Below are 23,783 nucleotides of genomic sequence, written 5' to 3' on the forward strand. Positions count from 1 at the left end.
AGAGCACGTTGGGTGGCACGGGATCCATGCGGACGTGCATTGTCCTGTTGGAACAGCAAGTTCCCTTGCCGGTCTAGGAATGGTAGAACGATGGGTTCGATGACGGTTTGGATGTACCGTGCACTATTCAGTGTCCCCTCGACGATCACCAGTGGTGTACGGCCAGTGTAGGAGATCGCTCCCCACACCATGATGCCGGGTGTTGGCCCTGTGTGCCTCGGTCGTATGCAGTCCTGAATGTGGCGCTCACCTGCACGGCGCCAAACACGCATACGACCATCATTGGCACCAAGGCAGAAGCGACTCTCATCGCTGAAGACGACACGTCTCCATTCGTCCCTCCATTCACGCCTGTCGCGACACCACTGGAAGCGGGCTGCACGATGGTGGGGCGTGAGCGGAAGACGGCCTAACGGTGTGCGGGACCGTAGCCCAGCTTCATGGAGACGGTTGCGAATGGTCCTCGCCGATACCCCAGGAGCAACAGTATCCCTAATTTGCTGGGAAGTGGCGGTGCGGTCCCCTACAGAACTGCGTAGTATCCTACGGTCTTGGCGTGCATCCGTGCGTCGCTGCGGTCCGGTCCCAGGTCGACGGGCACGTGCACCTTCCGCCGACCACTGGCGACAACATCGATGTACTGTGGAGACCTCACGCCCCACGTGTTGAGCAATTCGGCGGTACGTCCACCCGGCCTCCCGCATGCCCACTATACGCCCTCGCTCAAAGTCCGTCAACTGCACATACGGTTCACGTCCACGCTGTCGCGGCATGCTACCAGTGTTAAAGACTGTGATGGAGCTCCGTATGCCACGGCAAACTGGCTGACACTGACGGCGGCGGTGCACAAATGCTGCGCAGCTAGCGCCATTCGACGGCCAACACCGCGGTTCCTGGTGTGTCCACTGTGCCGTGCGTGTGATCATTGCTTGTACAGCCCTCTCGCAGTGTCCGGAGCAAGTATGGTGGGTCTGACACACCGGTGTCAATGTGTTCTTTTTTCCATTTCCAGGAGTGTATTTAGAGACACATTTAATTGGATTTAGTAACTCTTGAAGTATCTCGCCCTCATAGACAAGGGTATTTCCCAAAAAGGCGCCCGAAGTATCTCATACAGATAAGAAAAGTGGGTCGCTATGCTTTCAACTACTTGGCTTCAACTACTTTTCAGAGTGATCCAAAGAACAAAACGTAACTGCTCGAGGTCAACACGCAGATGGTATTTGTTACGATAATCTGCTTGTAAGGAATGTGGGTAGTTGGATGACCTTGAAAAGTAGTTGAAACTAGATCGCTGAAAGTGTAGCGACCCCTTTTGTTACCCATACGAGTACTTACTTTTACACTTCTTCTGTGATGGAGAGCCAGATGAGGATCTCGACAGGTGGCGACGCTTCATGGTTCTTCTTCTTCCAGATACTGGCTGTGACTGGAAGTGGTGAGCTGTCGCGCCCGCCTTGTATCCCCAACATGGCGATCATGTGACGCAAAATAAATTATTTATTGACCTCAGCAGTACTTCTGGAATGATTCCCAAACAGGCATTTGCCTTGGAAGGAGTTCTCAAGTGTGTTGGTATTCCGCAGGGGTTTATGGGGTAAATGCTGCTTTGTTTGTGGTTCACTCTGGCGATGACCAACAGTGTGTTCAGGCCCAGCAGTGGCATGCTACAGGAGGAGAAAGAGAGAGAGAGAGAGAGAGAGAGAGAGAGAGAGAGAGAGAGCACGTGTTTCAACAGGAATTTCTCAGGTATCACCACCTGATGCTTTTGTTCAGGATTAGCGTGACTTCTGGTCTGTCAGTCGCAGAGCCAAAGCGATCACTATTGGAGACCAGAGCGTGGCATGATCGCTGATGGACACATCGCTTTGTGGGTCTGCTGTTCCACCCCGACTCCAGGCAGCCTAGGCGGGTGGCACAAGCTGGCACTGGGAGTGGGCCAGCAGATAGTGTGTGCTTTGTGATCGAAAGATTTTTAATACTAATTACAAGTGGTGGGTGTTTCATGACTGTATTCCTTTCATGACCAGGATAAAAAAAGCGATCGATTTGCTTATTTCTTATCGAAGATCGTCCAGACAACTACTACATTGCCAGTGCTTCTGAAGAAAGTTATATACTGACCCCTCACACTGATCGTAATTGCACATGGAAATAAATTTTCTTTAATGCTTCATTGTTTCTCACATGACCACATCGAGAAATCCGCTTTTAAAATCTGCAAATGTAGAAAATTGATCGGACACACCATTTCCCCACGTCCTAGCACCTGTAACAATGTGTTGTACACAAGTATCAATTTTTTATTAATTTTTAATTCTTGCAAATACAACTTTAAATGTTTCTTGACATACATGCTATGAAACTGTTTTTGTTGATCAGATTCTGTAATCTGTCCTTGTCTGAGCAGTAACCTGAACCACGATTTTCTTGCATTTGTGTTCCTATTTCATGATGGGTGATGTTTGTATCATTTGGTGTATTTATTATTTTGACATTCCTTACTGTATCTTCCAGTGCCTGCATTTTCGATTCTAAATTGGAACTTTGTTGTTGCACTCCCAATACTACTGATTTTTCATTTCCCTTGCAGGCAGTTTTAGCATGAACTGCCTCATTATTTGTGACTGCACTGTTCGATAGAGCTTGTTTTACTGCTTCCTGCTGTAAGTCTTCTTTTGTCTCAGTTTTAGCTATATCCTCACCTATTTGCCAACAATGTGTTGTGACTTCATTCATGAATTTTGATTGTTTCTCTTCGGGTAATTTGCTGAATTTTTGCAAAAAAATGATTAAACTGACTCTGCAATCCATTACAAAGATTGACTACCTCCTGATGTAACATTTGTCCTATTTCTCACTATGTTCATCAAGTTTTTTGTTCAGGTTCAAGCTAAGTTCTTGTATGATATCGTCAATTTCTTGTTAGTATTCTCAAGGTTTTTTGTTCGAACCCCACTTATTATCTTCAAGTTTTTTATTTGAATCCTTGCTCAAGTTTTTATTACAATCATTGATTATTTTGTTCAGATTTGCATTCATTTTTTTCACTATCAGCGCTTATTCATTTTAGCAGTTGAAATATTATACCATTCCCACCAACATTCTGAACCTGATAATGTCTGTCACTGTGTCACAGTGTTCAACATTTATGTTTAAATCTGTATTTCCATTTTCTACAGCATCTACACACTGAATTGAACTAATTAGTTTAATTTCACTGGAAAGATCCACATCAATACTGTCCTGTTTAACATTGTTCATAATGTCATTATTCTCTGTTTGACTAGCCATTGGTAATTAAGTATGTACTGAACACACAATTTATAAACAGTTGTTTTCCCATCCATCATTTCTTGGAAATTGAGGTGCCACTGATGTAGTCAAATTCATTCTGCATACATAGACAGTCTCCAGACCTAAAGATCATTACGAAATGCATGGTCCTTGTCACTGGTCTCCATATACACACATCTAAAAAAGTTTTGCTTCACCTCAGTTCCCAGAGTTCTGGAACCTGTACAGATAACTGGAACAGAGATCAACATAAACATGATTTCTGCCCTTTTATTGCTCATGAAAACCAAAAATTGCATGTTGTACCTCCATCCAGCGAGATCTTCAAAGGTGGTGGTCCAAATTGCTGTACACACTGGCACCTCTAATAACCAGTAGCACATCCTCTTGCAATGATGCATGCCTGTAATACTATCCACAAGATCATCAAGGCACCATTGGTCCAGATTGTTCCACTCCTCAACGGCGATTTGCCATAAATCCCTCAGAGTGTCTGATGGTCACTTCGTCCATAAACATCCCTTTTCAATCCACCCGAGGCAATGTCGATAGGGTTCATATCTGGAGAACATGCTGGCCACTCTAGCTGAGTGATGTCATTATCCTGAAGGAAGTCATTCACAAGATGTGCATGTTCGGGGTGCGAATTGTCGTCCATGAATACGAATGCCTCGCCAATATGCTGCCGATAAGGTTGCACTATCAGTTGGAGGATGACATTCATGTATTGTATAGCCATTACAGCACCTTCCATGACTAGCAGCAGCGCGTGTCGGTCCCACATAACGCCACCCCAAAACAGTAGGGAATCTCCACCTTGCTGCACCCGCTGGACAGTGTGCCTAATGTGTTCAGCCTGACTGGGTTGCCTCCAAACACATCTCCGACGATTGTCTGGTTGAAGGCATATGCGACAGGGAATGTGATGCCAATCCTGAGTGGTCCATTTGGCATGTTGTTGGGCCCACCTGTACTGTGCTGCATGGTGTCGTGGTTGCAGAGATAGACCTTGCCATGGATGTCAGGAGTGAAGTTGCGCATCATGCAACCTATTGCACACAGTTTGAGTCATAACACAACGTCCTGTGGCTGCACAGAAAGTATTATTCGACATGGTGGCGTTGCTGTCAGGGCTCCTCCGAGCCATAATTCGTAGGTAGAGGTCATCCACTGCAGTGGTAGCCGTTGAGCAGCCTGAGCGAGGCATGTCATCGACAGTTCCTGTCTCTCTGTATCTCCTCCATGTCTGAACAACATCACTTTGATCCACTCTGAGGTGCCTGGACACTTCCCCTGTTAAGAGCCCTTCCTGGCACAAAGTAACAATGTGGGCACAATCGAGCTGTGGTATTGACGATCTAGCCATGGTTGAACTACAGACAATGCAAGCCATGTACCTCCTTCCTGGTGGAATGACTGGAACTGATCGGCTGTCGGACCCCCTCTATCTAATAGGTGCTGCTCATGCATGGTTGTTTGCATCTTTGGGTGGGTTTAGTTACATCTCAGAACAGTCAAAGGGACTGTGTCTGTGATGCAATATGCACAGTCAACATCTGTCTTCAGGAGTTCTGGGAACTGGGATGATGAAAAACTATTTTATGTGTGTATAACATGACCATCAGGGTGCGATATTATGACACCACTGTGGCCTCTCTCAACTTCATTCAAGTAGTAACAAATGCCAATTCTGGTTCAAAGAGAATATTGATTAAAAATTCCATGATACAAGCCAAGCTTTTAGTTTTTCTGTATCTCCCACCAAAAGGTTATCTACACCCACAACGAAAATTTCAATTAATTACAAAAATAAATTAGTCAATTAAAATTTAGTATTGAAAAATAAAATTAAAAAAAATCTGATATTCGATAACATGAATTGGATGATCTTTTTTCGTTTTTTATATTGATAAATAAAATGTAATCCAATAATTCTCTCTTATTTATCATCGTCTTCTGAAAAAATTTTAGTATATGATCTGGAAGAGTAATTTTAAATTTATTACCTAAAAGTAATGAAAGTTTTTCATCATATTTAGTTGGTAAAATTTCAGCTTTTGAAATAACGTAAGATTTAAATTTTTGGCTCTGATAATTTAGTGAACACTTCTGTACAACCATTACTATAATAGTTAAGTTCACTTCTAGAGTTAAAATGCTATAGTTCATGTTCACTCTGTTTGGTTTCATTTTTATAGAAAAATTTAGATTATGATAAATTAAAACATTTGAATTTTGGAAAATCTAAATTTTTCAGTTTTATTGTCTCTATTTTTCTGAAAATATTTCAGAAGGAAATGAAAACATGAAGATAAAACTACTTTAACTTTTTCTAATTTTGTATTGATTTATGTAATTAAAAATTTTCAGTAAGCATTCTATGTTGTGAATCATAAGTCAAATACTTATATATGCACATGCAACTGTATTATTAGGTATATTTTCATTAAAAATGCATGTAATTTCTTTGCTGTTTCTTGGATAGTTACAACATTTATTCTTCTAGATATATTTATTACACAGATAGAAAAATTTTGAATAAATTGGAAAGGACATACATTTTTTAAAAATCTCTAAAAGCATTGTAAGCCTTTAAAAAGTTATTCTGTGGACCAAGCTTCCATAATTCTAGAGGAAAAATTTCATTTCTTCCATTTTTTACTGAGATATTTTGTAATTTAACACAATCATGCAAAGATGAGCATTTAAGTGATTATCTTATTGATTAGTTTAGAGAACAACGAAAATAAAGTAAAGCATATCAAATACAGCGGAGTTATCATAATTAGTAACATCTAATTCAAAATTTCTTTTCCAATTATTCCAGTAAATTGAGTTGTTTGCACGAGGGGCATTTGAAGAGTCTGCGAAAAGTCCGAGAAATGGCACCACCGGCGCATATCGAGGTCATGATTAGTTAGTAGCACCTTTGGAAAAAATACACACCAAGTTTCAGCCATATTGGTCTATTTGTGTGAATCAAGGAAGTCGAGTGATTGTCAAAAATTGATGAAAAAGAATTTCGTTTGGTGATTAAACATTACTTTATGAAAGGCAAAACGCCTGAAGAGACTAAAGAGAAGCTTAATAAACATTAGAGTGTCTCTGCACCTTCGATTAGAACAGTTTATAAGTGGTTCAAAATTTTCAGAGTGGCCATATGGTCACAAGTGATGCTGAATGTTCTGGACGCCCTGTGCAGGTTAAGACTGCAGAAATCATTGATAAAATACATTATATGGTGATGGATGACAGAAGGGTTAAGGTGCGTGTGATTGCTAGTGCTGTGCGAAACTCGGATGAATGGGTACACAATATTCTGCGTAAACATTTGGACATGAGAAAGCTATACGCAAGATGGGTTCTGCGATTCCTCATGCTTGACCAAAAATGGAATTGTGTGAAGTGTTGCAAGGATTGTTTGCAGCTGTTCAGGAAGAATACACAGGATTTTAAGTGTCATTTCGTCACTGTAGATGAAACATGGATACATTACTAAACTCCTGAGGCCAAATAACAATCTAAACAATGAGTTACCAAGGGAGAATCTGCACCAAAAAATGCGAAGAGCATTTCTTCTACTGGAAAGGTTATGGCGACTGTCTTTTGGGATTCGGAAGGGATAATCCTCATTGACTATCTGGAAAAAGATAAAACTGTTACAGGTGAATATTATTCATCGTTACTGGACCGTTTGAAAACCATGCTGCAAGAAAAACGCCGGCGATTGGACCGCAAAAAAGTCCTTTTCCATCATGACAATGCACCAGTACACACCTCAGCAGTTGTGGTCATAAAATTAATGGAAATAGGATTCCAACTCGTTTCAAATCCCTCCTATTCTTCAGACATGGCTCCCTTGGACTACTATTAGTTCCCCAATTTGAAGAAATGGCTGCCGGGACAAAGATTGTATTCAAACTAGGAGGTGATTGCAGTAACTAATAGTTATTTTGCAGACTTGGACAATTCCTATTATTTGGAAGAGGTCAACAGATTAGAACAGCATTGGACAAAGTTTGTAAGTCTAAAAGGAGACTATGTCCAAAAATAAAAAAGATTTACACCAAGCTCGTAAGAAGTTTCGATTTTTGCATGGATTTTTCAAACATCCCTCATAATTGAAAGAGAGAACCTGGAATTTTTGATTTTTCAGTCTTTTTTGTTCTAGTTCAAGCAAATATTCTGGTTCATATTTAATAATTGGAGCAAGAATTTCCATACTTTCTAAACAATGTTACCATCTTTTGGAAGTGTGCTATTATCATTATCAGTAGTCCAGTGGAGAATAGAATTTTTTTGAATTTTCATGAATTTCAATTAAAATTACTATTAAATCTCCTTCCCACAAAATTTCTTTATGATCTTCAAAAAATCCACCAAATAATTTTAATGACTAAAGTACTTCATATGTTTTGTTTTTAATTTGACTATTCTGAAGAATATGTCCATCCATATTTACTTCATTTGATAGAGTTGAAGTTAATCGAATAATAGTCGACGAAGAAATAAATGGATATTCTATTCTAGGTAAAATATTGTTTCCTTTTTAAATTGTAATCACATCAAACAGTTTTAATACGAAATTATCAATTTGTTTAACATTCAATTTACCATCATATCTGGACAAATCTTTTGCATCTCTTTGAATAAAATCAAATGTCATATAAAGTTGTGAACAATTAGGATGAATCCATCACCAATGTGGTATCGATAGCTACGATGCCACAACATAGGTGTACTCTGCTAGGTTGGCACGACAATAGACACTGATGACAGCGCACTCTAGCCGGAGCGGAAGAGCTCTACAAGCTCCTCTAAAGGTTCTGCCCATTTCATCAGGAGCAGATGGCCTGGAAACATTGCTTCAACGTCAGCTTCCTATTGAGACTATGTACTACTTATGATGGGTCTAAGGCTTCACACCTCAGTGCAAAGTTATGTATTCAGTTCATATTGTGATATAGTAAAATAATTTCTATTAGCAGTACTGAGAGTTTTTCATCTTTTCCTGCTCCTACTCACTTCCTGCATTCGGCCAACCTTTCAGTTTTCAGGAGCAGACCCATGTGCTGCCTTCCAGGCATGATACAAAAACCAACATTAGTATTAACTTCCGTTTCCTTATTAGGAAGATATAAGTTATTTTTTGTTTGCTCATAAATGGGAAATGAGTAAAATTGAAAATTCTCGATACGGCACATGACGTATTAAGAGAAAATTTATTAATTCAATTTTAAAATTTCTGTTACATAAGCACCATTAAAGTCAATCAAATTATCATTTTCATCAGTAATAGTTACTTCTAAATTCAGAATAGTATAAAAAATTGGAATATTTGTAGGATGATTTGGCTCATAAATTATCCTCAAAATTCTACATTTAGTTTAAATGAAGAAATATTAGTTTCTCTAAGAAAAGGAATGCTATGTTTAACAAACATTCCACCAGTCAGATTATAATTTATATTTATTAATTCAAATAGAAAAATTTTTGGAACATTGTTAGCAATTGCTTTTTTGTTAGCTTCAAAAATTTGATCATTAAATCCAAAAACTTGCCCAATACTATCTTCTTTATCTATAAATAATTTAACATCACTTTCAATAACAATACTTTTTATCTTCCTTAATGCATCTATTAGTTTTTTCGATTGAATAAATTTTTCTAAATTTTTCAAAGTATATCTACCAACAGGAATTTCAAACATTTCTTCGTCAATATGAAACCTATTATTTTTAAATATAATATTTGGAGATAAAAAAGCTGAATAAAACCCAACTAGTGAAGCTTTTTTAGAAGTTTCTCTTATTCGAATAGTTAAATAAATGTTGGACTGGGAGCCAAAAATATGAATTCCAGAAAAGAAATTAAAAAATAAACATGGTGCACCTCTGCCTAATTCTATTCAATGTGCGATAATATGACCAAGTGGTTCTGAAAAAGCAACATTACCGGCTGATAATTATTTTCTAGCTGAAGGATGATTAAACTGGAAAAAATTAATCATTTGCAACGTTGGTTCTAAGAGTTTAGATCAACCAAAATATCAAGAGTTTATAGAAGGGTATGAAAAAATTGAAGATTAAGTACATAAAAAAGTTGTTTCTTTGAATGTAAATAATGATGAAATTTTTCCATTAGATGAATGTGAAAATAATAGAGTTGTAGTTTTTGACGAGTTCACTCTCAAAAATCATGATAAGGTTTGGCAAGAGTCTACTAGAGGTAGACATAGAGGGATAATTGTTTTCATTTAAGTCAAACATAATCAAAAGTACCACAACTATTAGTTAGAGATCATTTTAATTTTTAAAATATTTTTAACAAGATAATACAAACTAAAATAATATTTATCGTGAATTTGTTAGTAGCGACTTAAAATATGTTGATTTTAAATAGATACATGGAAAATATTAGAATAAAAAAAATTTTTGTTTTATTATGATAGATATGACAAGAAATGATGGTTAATATAAAGAAAAGATAAGAGTGTATTTAACATTGAATGTAAACATCGAAAGATAAACATTGAACATAAACGTTGAATATAAATGGTGAACATAAACGTTGAATGTAAACATTGAACATAAAAATTGAAAATAAAATAAAAGTTGTTATTGAATTTTTTATCTTTCATAAATGTTCGCAAATACTATCCATAAGAAATAGAAGAGTAATGGAACAAATAAAATAAGAGTTTAAAAATTGAAAAAAAGAACCAAGAAAGTAATAAATAACGAATATAACAAAGAAGATCAAGTTAAGCAAGGAATCAAAATAGTCGGTAACAATATTATAAATACAATTGAAGCATAGAGACCTTGAAAAAACAATAGTTCCTTATAATTAACATTACTGAGAAGAATTTAACGATATACCAGCACTTAAACAATATGATACTGATAAGAAAGATTAGACATAAAGTCAATCAGAAATAAATAATTTCTTACAGAATTATGATAAAGAAAGAACAAAATTAAAAGAAAGACTGTTTTAATTCATCAGTTGTAGTGAAGCTACCTTTTTATATTAAAATATATTGATACTTCTAGATGTATTGGTAAATTTCTAGTAAAATTCAATGATGATAAATTGAAAAATGGTAAAAATAATATGAAGGGACAGTTGGATTTTGAATCTTTTAACTAAAAAAGAAATAACTATGGATGATTTATATACAGAATTTGATTCTCTTTATTTACAAAATTAAGCTAGAATTTGACCCTCTCCAATCCTGATTATTCCTTTAATAATCCAAATACAATTAAATCAAGTAAATGAAATAAATATAATTATTCGATAAAGACAATGGTTGATTATTTACCTATTTTTCACAAACAAATCATAATGCTTTGCTTGAAAAAATTGGCGTGGGTTTAGTAACAAAATTTTCAGAAAAACCAATTGAATACATTTAGATGAATGATGTGGTCAATTAATTGATAGATTAACAGTAATACATGGAGAAGTATCAGCTCAAAATGAAACTCATCATCATGAAAAAGTTGATATAACTAAAATATTAACTAATACATTTAGTGATTTTATTACTAATGACCCAAAAGGAATTCTTTATTCAATCGTATTTTCGAATAATTTACCACACATGTTTGGAAAAATGAAAAATATGTAAAAGAACTGTTTAACACTCTAATTAACAAATTAAAATTTGAAATGCATCTTCTGGACTATAGATTTTGCGGTCTGGGAACCAAACTAGATGATAGATTAGCTATAGGTGATAAAGGAATTAATCCATTAGGTGAAGCTTGTGGAAAACATGATATTGCATATAGAGATAATAAAGTTTTAGAAAAAAAGACATAAAGAACTTCAATTATTTGCAAGAACAGAATGTATGCTTCTGATGATTCATTAGGAGAAAAAAAGCTTCAAGTGCAGTTGGAGGAAAAATGTATGGAAGACGAAAATTAGGACTTGGATTAACAGTTGCAATAGGTGGAGTAAGCTTCAGCCTGCGGCTTAGTGAAAATGGATGGGGTTTATAAAAGTATTCTTTTTCTAATTTTTAATCTATGTAAATCAATAACTTTAAAATTGATTATACTTTGTTTCCTAGTATCAAATTAAAGCAAAAGGAATTAAAATTGAAGCCAATAATGATCAACTACATAGTATTGATCAATTTTTAACTCATGCTCAAAAAGGAAAGATAAGAAAACTGATGGAAACTTACTCATAACATTAGCCATACCTGTAGTGAAAAAAAAGTTGAACATGTTATGATAAAGAAAGAAACAAAACATGAAGGCGCCTTTTTACCAGTTTTACTTGCATCATTAGGTTCAGTACGTTCGTTAGCCAGAGGTGCAGCAGCAAAATCAGTTCATGATACACAAAAGAACGATAATGACCTAGAAGAACTAAAAAGACACAATTTAGCAATTGAAAAGACAGGAAGTGGATGTAGAAAACAATTTGAAAGGAGTAATTACAAAATTTAATAATACATCATCTAATTTTGACATAGAAGAATTAGTTAAACAATTAAAAGTTAAATATCTTCATGGCATTTTATGGTTCATGAATTACCTCATTAACCAAAAATGTATGATGCGGAATATTTAGAGTCATCTGCTGTGCTGGTAATAATTGTACTTGTTATTACTAGGATAGAGATATAAAATTTGTTTATAATTCATTTGGAAGAAATATACCGAAACTACTATTAAATTGTTTAGGAAAAATGATTTATATTATAACATCGAAAGAGTACAGAGTTTTGATGAAGTAATATGTGATCATTTGTGTTTCTTTGTTTTAAAACTATTATCGATGAATTATAAGCTTAACGAAAATTTAAATTTAATGAATGAACACTTTTTCAATTAAGGCACACCCTAAAGGACAAATGATTTATAGTCAAATAAATTTAATAAACATAAAAGATGAATCAGAAGCAAAACTTAATTTAAAAGCAAAAAGATTAATTAAACAAATACATAAAGAATTATGCAACATTTATAAAGCAACTAAAGGATATACTGATTTTAAAAGCAGAAGAACAGCAGATACAAAAGATCCAGTATGTGGTTATGATACAGTTACCACACGATATTTAGAAAAAGAATATGTGCAAAACCTGAACCCAAAAGTTTTTAAATGCAGTTGAATAATTATGTCACAAAAACTAATCTAAGTAATTTCATCACAAAAACAAAATTGAGAAATATTTTGAAAAATAGATTTAACTCCCTACTATCATGAGGTAAGTAATTTGATTTGAAGTATATGACAAACAAATTACTGAATTTACTTTAACGACTGCAGGTGAGAAAAAATGCACAATGTCAATGAATATGATGTCATTCTTAAAAATGTTTGTTATTGGTAGAAAAAACATAAACATTGTTTCACAATTAATGATTCTGATGTTTCGTTGAATATTTTTGACAAACTTTACAAAATAACTCCTGTCATCCAGTCAATCAAAATCGTACACAAATCAAATTTTCTATGCATAAGATTAAAAGATTCTGTTAACACTGCTTCAGTTGATGTAAAGTTAATTATATTTGATGAAATAATTAACTTACATTTTATTCTATATAAATGAAGAATCATAATCACATTTACAGACTGAAGTGTAAATAGTTTACTCAAAACACGTAATTCTCATAGATTATCAACTAGAAAAGGAAGATGAAGAATTGAAGGTCTTTGTACAGTATAAAAAGTAAAAAGAGTAAATACGTTATAAATATTTTGTAGGTAGTGTATTAAGTGTTTGTGAAAAAGTATTAATAACTTACCTAAGCCAATGAGAGAATAATTTTTTCAAACAGTAATTTCTTGTGTAATAGATGATTTACGAGAAGCAGATTTAGTCGAAATGGATAGTGGAAAAATAAAAGGGATTTCAAAAGTAAATAAAGGATATAAATATATGTTGACTGTTATAGATTTTTTTTCAAAATTTTCTTTGGCTAGTCGAGTTAAGGATAAAACAATAAATATATAGTTTAATGTTTGAAAAAATTCTTGACTCTAGAAAGGCAAAAAATTTACAAATAGATAAAGGCAGAATAATTTTATTATTAAGAATTGCAAGAAAGAATACTAAAATTTAAAAGTAATCGTTGTTCAACTTATAGTGAATTAAAAGCAGTTATTGTTGAACAATTTAATACAGCATTATAAGAAATAAGTGGTAAATTTTACCTTACAAGGAAATTATCAATGGGTTGACTTATTTTCTAATTTAATAGATGAATATAGCAACACATAATATTCAACAATAAACAATAAACAACAATATGTAAACAAAGAAAATGAAAAAATTATATTGAAAATTGATTGTGTAAAACCTTGTTGGAGACTAATGCTTAATATAAAACTGTTGGTAAAGGAAAAATAAGTAAATCGAAAAAAATTTTTAAACAATGATTTGCTTCCAACCGGTCAACAGAAACTTTTGAAACTGAAAATGTTGTTCATTATAATCCAATCAAATACAAATTAAAGTATTTAAGTTGAGAACAAATAAAAGGAAATTATTATGAGGAAGAGAATTACTTAAAAGAAAGTTTCCCAATGTTTAAATTGTTGAAAGAGCTTTAAATAAGAAAAGTAACAAAATATATATTGGATGGTTGAGTTCTGATAATTAATAAAAACGCACTCTTTGGACTTATTTAGCTGTCACAAAATAATGTAGTAGTTTCATATGTTAATAAAAAATGTTGTATATAAATGGACTTACTTACTGAAAAGTTTAAACATATTTGGTATTCAACATAATTTTAATATGTTTATTGTTTTACTAAAGAAGGTAGAATATATTTTCATATTTCAAACAAAATTGATATTTCAAAAAAAATCGATTTTTTAGAGTATATATTAACATTTCAAATATAGGATAACAAAAATGATCTAATGTCTGAATTATTTGAAAAATTTAAAATTGAATTAAAGGAATGAAGACATTTTGATCAATTTTGTGTATTAGTCGTATATAAAAATTTTATGAAGGTTATTTAAAATTTAATTTTGCAATGAGTACATGGAAAATTAGTTTTATATTCTTCAAAATGTTTGCTAAATTAGTTACATCATCATACATTTCTTCTCATGAATAATTATTCAATGTTTTAATATAATTTCGGTACATATAATACTTAAGGCTTCTGTCATTGTTGATATAAATTTAGTGAATTTGCTACATAAGTAATACTTAAAAATTCTTCACAATTTGGAAGTCTAGTTCCAATAATATCTGTTTCATGTTGCACTTTTTAAAATTATGTTCGCATAACATAATATTTATAATTATTAATATATAATCTTAGAATAACAAAAGTTCATCTCAGTTTCGATCAATTCTTTGACGAACAATGTGTGGTAATAAACTATTTATTTGTACATTTCTTTGATGTAAAATTTCTACAGTTCTACGATAAATTTCATCTGATATTTTTATGTAGTTATCCTTGATTTAATTCAAATCTTTTAAATGATTTGTTTGACCTTTATAGAGTTGTTTTACAATAACCTTTATTTTATATTCTTCATATTTTCTTATTAAAGGTAAATCATCATGAATAACTCATTTATTAATTTTTTGCTTTTTCTTTTTTTAGGTTTAAAATTAAAGAATAGAGTCCTTCATTGATGACAATAGTTGATTTCATATTTGCTTTGAATTGTTCCCAATTGGAGGGGTTAGCTTTTCTAATATAATACATCTTTATCAACAAAATGCCAGAAGGCTTTGTCTACATTTTTAAATTCTAAAGTTTAGAAACATCTTTTGCTTTAAACCATGGATTGTTATTTTCTTCAATAACTATTAAAACATTCTTAGCTGTATATATAAGTTTATTGATTTTTAAATCTACAGGTGACTCCATTTATACATTATAAAATTGAGTAGATTTTTATACTTAAATTCCAATAAATTTCTTTCTTTATAAATGGAGAGTGAAAACAAAATGGATTGTTCATTGTGCAATAAAGAAAAAGAAATTCATAACGAAAAACAAATAAGAAAACAGAACGCACCTTAAAAATGGGTTGCATTGATTATATAAAAAAGAAACAACAAGTATATAAGGAAAATAAATATGAGAAATTAAACATGAACACATAAAAACTTGTTAATAGCTTGAATAAGAAAACATTTATTTGTGGAAATGGCAAAAACGAATTAAAATTTCTTCTAAATATATTCACAAGTGTGACCACGATCAATCGCAAAGGGAGAAAATGGATATATGTTATTCAAGAACATAAAGAAAGCATAATCAAAAGTTGAACATTTCTCTGTAAAATGTATTTGAAAAAAAATGAAAATTATTATTTCATCAATTTTTTATTGAAGTTAATTTTCTGTGCAGCTGTTGAATTCACATAAGAAATTATTGTTATCATCTCTTGTTTTATGTATTTTTAATATATAATAGCCAAATGTAATTTATTAATTTCATATTGTAGTAAAACACTTTCATCATCAGCAGCAGTTAAACAATTTTCTTACACTAAACCGTATACAATTCATATTTAAATGATCTAATTAAATTCATTTTTCTAAATTTTTTTTAGTTCCTTTAGATTTTTTTCTCCTTAATCACCAACTTTATAAGCATACATTTTCGATTTTAAACTAACGTGTTCTAATATAATTTTTCTACAATTTTCATGTTTAATTTTTCCTAAGACTTTTTTGTTTACTTGTGGAAGTCCATAAATGCTATGTTTTGAATAATGAATTGTGTGAAACGCATTTATCATTAATTTCATATCTTCATAAAAGTCTTCTTTTCTTATATCATAAATGAAAGAATAATAACCATATTACAAAAATCAATATTATCACAATATTTGGTTTCATAACATCATAAGGGAAAGTCTGATATCTTTATTTTCAAAATTTCTAGAATACTCATTCCAATAAAAATTTGTTTATTGAATATTATTTTTGATTTCTTTCATATGAACTGCTACTAGATTTTCTGAAGGTACAGTAGTGTGTTGATAATTTGTAGAATTTTTGGATATGTTAATATTTTATTCTTTTGCCTTTTTCTAATATTTTCCATTGTTGTTCCAAATACTCTATTATCCACGGATTTGTGGAAAACTTTTCAGATTCATTTTCAGCTGCATTTTTCTCATTTCTGTATTAAAATAAATATATTTCTCACATCAATCTGATTGTTCAGATGATAAGATTCTGTGAATTTTGTTAATTTTAACACAAGTCTTAAGCTTTGTTTAAGATTTGTATATTGTAAAACGTATTTTTCTTTATTGTTTAATGTTGTTAATAATTTCTTTTCCTTCTGGTGGTAATCGAGAATCTTTATGTAAGTCATGTAATTTCTTGGCTCATTCTAAATCGACTTCTAAATTATAACCATTTTTATTATCATCTCGTAATGTAATTGCTTTTTAGAATTAAAATATTATATTTGTAACCAACTGAATTTTTTTTGATAAAAACTGAGATGTTGCTCAACCACATACATTATTTGCCTCTGAAATTTCAATATAATTTGATTGTCTTTCTGACTCAAGATTTATTATTTAGTGTTTGTTTTAGAATATCTTTTAATACTATTCAAGAAATAAAATCATATCGTAATCGTTTAACAAAACTAATTAGTTTTTTGTCATTTGTTACATAGAATCCCAAGATAATCCTTAAGCTGTAAAATACCAAAATGGATCGAGTTCATAAGATTTTATTCATGTATCTCTAAAATGTTCGAAAATATGTGATAAATTTAAACAATAGATTGGTAATATAATTTTCTAGATTCATCAAAATTTTTGACATTGAACGTTTCCAAATTGTTTTTCCTCGATTGTGATATTCATCAGAAGTGAAGTCTTGAATAATGGTATACGTTCAAAATATTTTTGCTGTTTCTGTAATTGTTCTCTTGCAAGACTAAAATATAATTTACAAATACTTGAATCATAAATTTAAATGTATCTAAATGTCTTAATGTCAATCTTCTACATATTTACTGAAAGAAAAATATTTTTGTTCGTTAGAACAGCAGCAGTATCTCGATTACCTATTCCTAGTTCTTTAATAAACAAATGAACATCATAATTTGTTAAATCATGAATATAAACTGGAATAGATTTAGGATTCTGATAGTTAATATTATAGTCTTTATGCGCTACTCCCTGATATTTTCCTGTTAAATGACGATGATCTCTCAGTTTTTTAACCTCTTGTAAATTCTTTTTCCCAAATACAACAAATTTTTGAATTTTTAAAATTTATTTTTTCTTCAGTGGTCGTTATCACTGGATCATTTCGTCCATTTCTCTAGAGTCTTATTTTGACATTCCAGCGAAGTTTTGTGCTGCATATTTACCAGTATACATAACAGCTTTTTCATATTCACCATTAGGTTATTTAACCTAATAACAGAATGTTGTCAGTATATGCTTTTGGTATTTATTAATTTAAACTTTTTCAGAGTTTGGTTTAAGGGTGTCATCATCTTTCAAAGACCATTCGAAACCTGTATAAATTACAAAAGGTACCCTTAATGAATTATTATAATTTTCAAATTCAATTTTTTCATGTTTAAAAGGTATATATATTTCTATTTAGTTATATTCTTTGCAATCGTTCTCATGATAGTCTAATTTTTCTTGTGAATAAAAATATCTTAAAGATCGTTCACAAATATAAATTTGATGACTATTTTTAGTTGTTTGTGAACCAATAATCTACATAATTTTTTGTCAAACATTATTGAAAATTATTTTCTTCTCAATTAATGGAAAATTAACATGTTTTTTTGTTTGGTAAAGAGGATATAGAATAATTGTTTCTTGTTCTTCATTGCTTTCATATGCAGAATCTTTAATTAAAATATTTGATTTCTTCTCAAATTATTGAATATCTGATAAATGAACAGGAAAACTAATGTTCTCTTTTTCATAACTCTCATGTAATTGTAATCCGACATTTTTCAATTATTAACTCTTTCTGAATTTTTTTCTGCAGGTCAGGCCACAAAAACATTTTTAATCTGTATTTTTTACATCAATTACAGCTTTTTCATCTTTAACTCCTATGGGTATATCGATAAAAAAGGACCAGAAATTTGTTTGTGTCTAGGAACACTTAATTATAAACTATCTATATAAAATTAAGAACCACCAGATTTTTTCCTTTTTAGTCTTCCATTTCAGTTTGTAGTTTATTCATTGTTTTTGATAACAGTCTTCAAAAATCTGTTGTTCTTAATAAAACTTGATACGTTTTTATAATTAAATCCTTGTGTTTCATCTTGTCATTTATAATTGCAATAAAATTTCATGCTTGTTTTAATCAAACTAGTTTGTATTGAAATATTATTTTTATTTTGTCTCTTCTTTAATGTTATCAAAATTTCTTGTGCACAACAATATTATCATTATTATTAATTTCATATGTTATTATTCTTGCTTTAAAAGCGAAAGCTTTTCTGAAAATTCTTTTAGGTGATTTAAAAAATCGTCATCATCTAGAAAATTGAAACCTGGCATATTTTCTGATAATTTTTTTGTTTAATTTCTTGATATTTATCTACTAGAAGCTCCTAAAAATAATTGTCATTTACATTATTATTAACATTATTCTCAGATCTATTAATAAGATCGATTAATTTTTGTTTATTAAAATTAGAATAATTTTTTAAATACTTTGTTTTACAAAGTTTATGAAGATCATTTAAAGATTTTTTTACTCCAATCGTTATCATTATCATTGTTATTAATATTGTCTATGGGATTTAGAATAAGATTGATTAATCTATGTGAAGGGAAAAAGAAGTATACTTTCCAGAAACTGATGGCAAAGACAGCATAGTTAAACTGGAAAGTAAAGTAAGTCTTGTGCAGTTCACTGGCAGTTTTTCTGCTGAGAGAGCTGCTAATTCCACAGAGGCAGATACACTAAAGAAAGATTCCAAAGAATTTAATGATAATCTCAAAAGCATGAAGGATTTTCAATGTTATATGTATCAGAATACAGAAACACAACAAGGGTGACTGGAGGAGGTACTCAAATTCATTGAAGGAGAACAATTATTTAATTGCTGAAGTTACTGAGGATAAGCACTAGAGTATTAGTGGGTGGGAGGATATACACTGCTGGAAAAAAATGAGTACATCTAGAAAGATAACATAGATTTTGATCCAATGATGGCTTGTGCCATCTAGTGGATAGTAGATATACTGAAAATGTTTTCAACATTGTGGAGCAAGAGATAGTGAGTGGCATAGCTACACCACCTGTATCTACCCCTTAGTAAGTAATGGTCACAGACAAAAGGCTCATTGTGGTGCAAACATGTGAAGCAACCAGGTTCAAATGGTTCATATGGCACTGAGCACTATGGGACTCAACATCTGAGGTCATCAGTCCCCTAGATCTTAGAACTACTTAAACCTAACTAACCTAAGGACATCACACACATCCATGCCCGAGGCAGGATTCGAACCTGCGACCGTAGCAGCAGCGCGGTTACGGACTGAAGCGCCTAGCACTGTTCGGCCACCCAGGCCGGCTGAAGCAAGCAGGTAACTGTGGCATGGGGACACATTCGTGCCTCCTACAGCCATCTGATCGAGTTCGGAAGGAGTCAAACTGTGGCCTTCCGAGTGGTAGGATGGATGTTGCAGAGAATTTCCACACAAGTTAGGTGCACTGCATCAATTCTGCAATGATGCTAGTATCAGCTGCCACATGAACATCCTCACAGATCCTGCCACGATCGTCATGTAAGGGCGGAAGTGTCAGGTAATGCAGCTACCATAGCACAGGTAAGAGGGTGTGTGAGCCCAAATGAGTCAACGCAAACTGTTGCAAACTGGTTATTAGCAGTGAGACTATGGACACACACATGCATAGCTCATCTTCCACTTACACAGCATCATTTTGCACTGCTCGACTGGTGCCATCAGAGAATCAGTTGTAATATGGTCTTCATCGATGGAAGGAGATTTTGCATGCATGAAAGTGATGGGCATTTAAGCATACAATATGTACCTAGTGAGTGCTGTCTTGTATAGTGCATTCGTCCGAGACACACTGGCCCCGACCCGAACCTTATGGTCTGGGGTGCGATAAGCTACAACTCTTCATTTTTGGTGTTTCTGGAGGCAACCTAATCAGTATGCAGTATGAGCAGAGTGTTGTTAGACCCATTGTTTTGCCATTTTTGCAACAGAGCGATGATATGTTATTTCAACTGAATAATGCTAACCCACGCACTGCCGATGAAACTCAATATGCTCTGCAAGGTTTACAGCAACTTCTCTGGTCAGCATGATCTTTGGACTTGTCTTTAGTTGAGCACATGTGGGATATGATGTGATGAGAAATGACTCATGTGACTTGTAAACCAATGACTCTTAAAGACCGCCATGAACAGCTCGAATAGGGATGGCAGAGTCAGCATACGCATTGCCGTCTATGGAGGCTACACCATGTACTAATATTGGTGTTTCAGTATGGGTATCTCAGAACCACTTGTGATATTGATCTGTAAGTGTAATCATTTCATGTACTCTATATGCATTGTTGAAGCAATAAATCTTGAGTGAATTGGAAACCTCTAAAAGAGAGTACTAACTTTCTTTCTGGCAGTGTATATGTAGCATTAGTCCATGATAATGTAGAGATGACGTGTGTGGATATGACAATGCTCTTAGAGTAATAAGGCCAAGAGGAGAGATTGATAATCTCAAGCATTTTGGATTTGAAACTATCCAAATTGACTTGCTAGAAGAAATGGACAATAAGGGAATCCAGGAAGAACCAATAAACCTCATGGCAACTGTACTGGTAGATTCCGTAACATCTTACTATCTAGCAGCCACAGGTAGCCAGATTTTGGTTGTATCAGAACCTCTTTGAGTGACTAAAAGAACATAGAGATTAAATTTAAATGCCTTTATCTGGGTTAAAAATTAGAGTGGCCAGTAGAATGATAAGTGAGTTGGCAGAGAAACAAGTTATGTTGACTCTTAAGATCTGGGGACTTCAGTTTAGACAAGATTGTTTAGTTTACCAAACTTTTGTGTTATATGGTATTAGGAATGGAGTGGAGGAGTAAGCAATTGACTGCAGACAAGAGATAATAGCTTTGTATTTAGAAGGCAATGAAGTTCACGTTAAATTCTGTGAAGGAATGGTAGGTAAGCAAAATGCAATTAATTCAATCCCAATTCAGGGGGAGAGATATTTTTCAGAGGGGATCTGATTTAAGAAACAACCTGAGAGTGAAGACATGGCAGAACTCGTTGATAAAATGGTGAGTGAAGTCCAAGAAGTCTGTAGAGAAAGTAAACAAGAATTCAGGGATATATTATGGCACTAACACAGGATATTTACCAATTGTCCAAGTCAAGCAAATAACTGTAAATGTAGTATAAAAGTGAAACCTAATTCCAAACACTATATAGTACCACTAACAAAACAGCCTGCTGTGGAAAAGAATCTGGACAGCAGGGAAGGATGGAACGATGTGGAACAATAGAGAAATATTAGAGTGAATATAACAATCCCTTAGTGATAGTTGGAAAGAAAGATGGCTTAGTTAAATTAGCATTAGTGTAAAGCAGCTGATTGAGCACTATGGGACTGAACATCTATGGTCATCAGTCCCCTAGAACCTAGAACTACTTAAACCTAACTAACCTAAGGACAGCACACAACACCCAGCCATTACGAGGCAGAGAAAATCCCTGACCCCGCAGGGAATCGAACCCGGGAACCCGGGCGTGGGAAGCGAGAACGCTACCGCACGACCACGAGATGCGGGCAAAGCAGCTGACTAAAATAATGATGAGAGAAATAGGCCATCCTGGAAATATGTATGAACTGCTTCATAAGTTTAAGAGGACAAGGCTCAAACTGTGTCTTGCATCTGGATTCCATAAAGTGTCATTGACTGCTTGTTCAAGGAAGTACACTGCATTCCTGTATGGTAGCTGATGTTATCAACACAGAGTTCTTCCTTTTGGACAAATTTTTGTAGCTTAATTTATTCCAGCCTTAGACTTAGTGTTAGTGCCTGAATTAATATCAAAATTAACTCTTTGAGTTGGCAATATCATAACGACAACATCTGACTGGCATGAGCATTTCAGTATCTTTATAGAGGTATTTGAGGTTCTAAAATGGGGGCGTGACTTTAAAACTTGCAGAAAGTGGATATATGAAGCAAGAAATAAAATTTTTGGACATTTGATAAGTAGCAAGGGGATTATGCCAGACCAGGATAAAATAAAGGGATTTCACACATTCCTATGCCTAGAAACCGGAAGCAGTTAAAATCCTTCTCAGGAATGTATGGTTTTTACAGAAAAGTTGTGAAAGGGCAAATCTCATTTCTCTCAGTTTAAGCAACCTGGATACAGAGCTCACACTTTGACAAGATGGCGGAAGTGTTGTGTGTTCAAGTGAAGAGTGTTCCAGTGAAAAACGAAAATAATGATGGTAAAAGTAAAGTGTGTGCTAGTTGTAGGAACGAAATAGTTAAGCTAAATGAGCGTATCTCTAGTCTGCAGTTAATCATCAGCTCACTGAGTAGTGAGATATCGCAACTTAGAAAAGAAATGTGTGCCGTTAGTCAAACAAAAGTGTAGTTCTTTTCCGCCTAGAAACTCAAACGACTGGTCGAAAATATCATATAAAAACAGAAATCCGATCATTAAAAAATCACTATTGAGTGGAAACACCGATCAATTGGCAGTTGAAAACAAATTTCATGTTCTTTCGGTTAGTGAAGGAACTGAGTTAGTACTGGAAAGTAAAAATGGACTTTTTAACCAAGAGTATCGACAGAAAGTTGAAACAAAGTCAAAATCCAGCATTAGGGAAAACAGTGACAGTGAAGAAGTATGTAGGCCGTCCATTTCACGTAAAAATGAAACGAATGAGAACAACACTATCAACAAAAATGTAAAACAGCGCGTTTATAAAAGTAGTATATTATTTTTAACCAACGGCCACGGCAAAAACGAGACAAAACTTTTCAAAGAACACAGGAAATGCTACGCAACAAGTATTGTTAAGCCTGGAGCAACAACAAAAAATGTTATTGGCGTCAATCTGCACGACAAATTGCTAAGAAAAAAATGACTTTGTGGTGTGTGTTGCGGATTCCAACGATGTCGCAAAAAATGAAGCAGATAACTGCCTAACGGAGATAAGGAAATTCCTAGAACGAAATGAACAACGTAATACATTACCTCGCAGATATGACTTGATGTATCACTGGTCTGTCAACATGTAAATACAAAAAGCTAACATGAAAATAAAACAAATGTGTTCTTTAATCGCAAAATGCAGCGTCCTTGATATAGGCAAATTGGTCAGATGCCAGCATACCAGGCACGGGATGCATCTGAATTATGAAGAAAAGAACTTTATATGTAAAATGGTAAACGAAATTGAAAACAGAGAGAAAATGAACCAAACAGTTCCTGGTGTGGGACCAACCTCA

This window comes from Schistocerca cancellata, chromosome 1 (genome assembly GCF_023864275.1).
Source record: "Schistocerca cancellata isolate TAMUIC-IGC-003103 chromosome 1, iqSchCanc2.1, whole genome shotgun sequence".
NCBI lineage: Eukaryota > Metazoa > Arthropoda > Insecta > Orthoptera > Acrididae > Schistocerca > Schistocerca cancellata.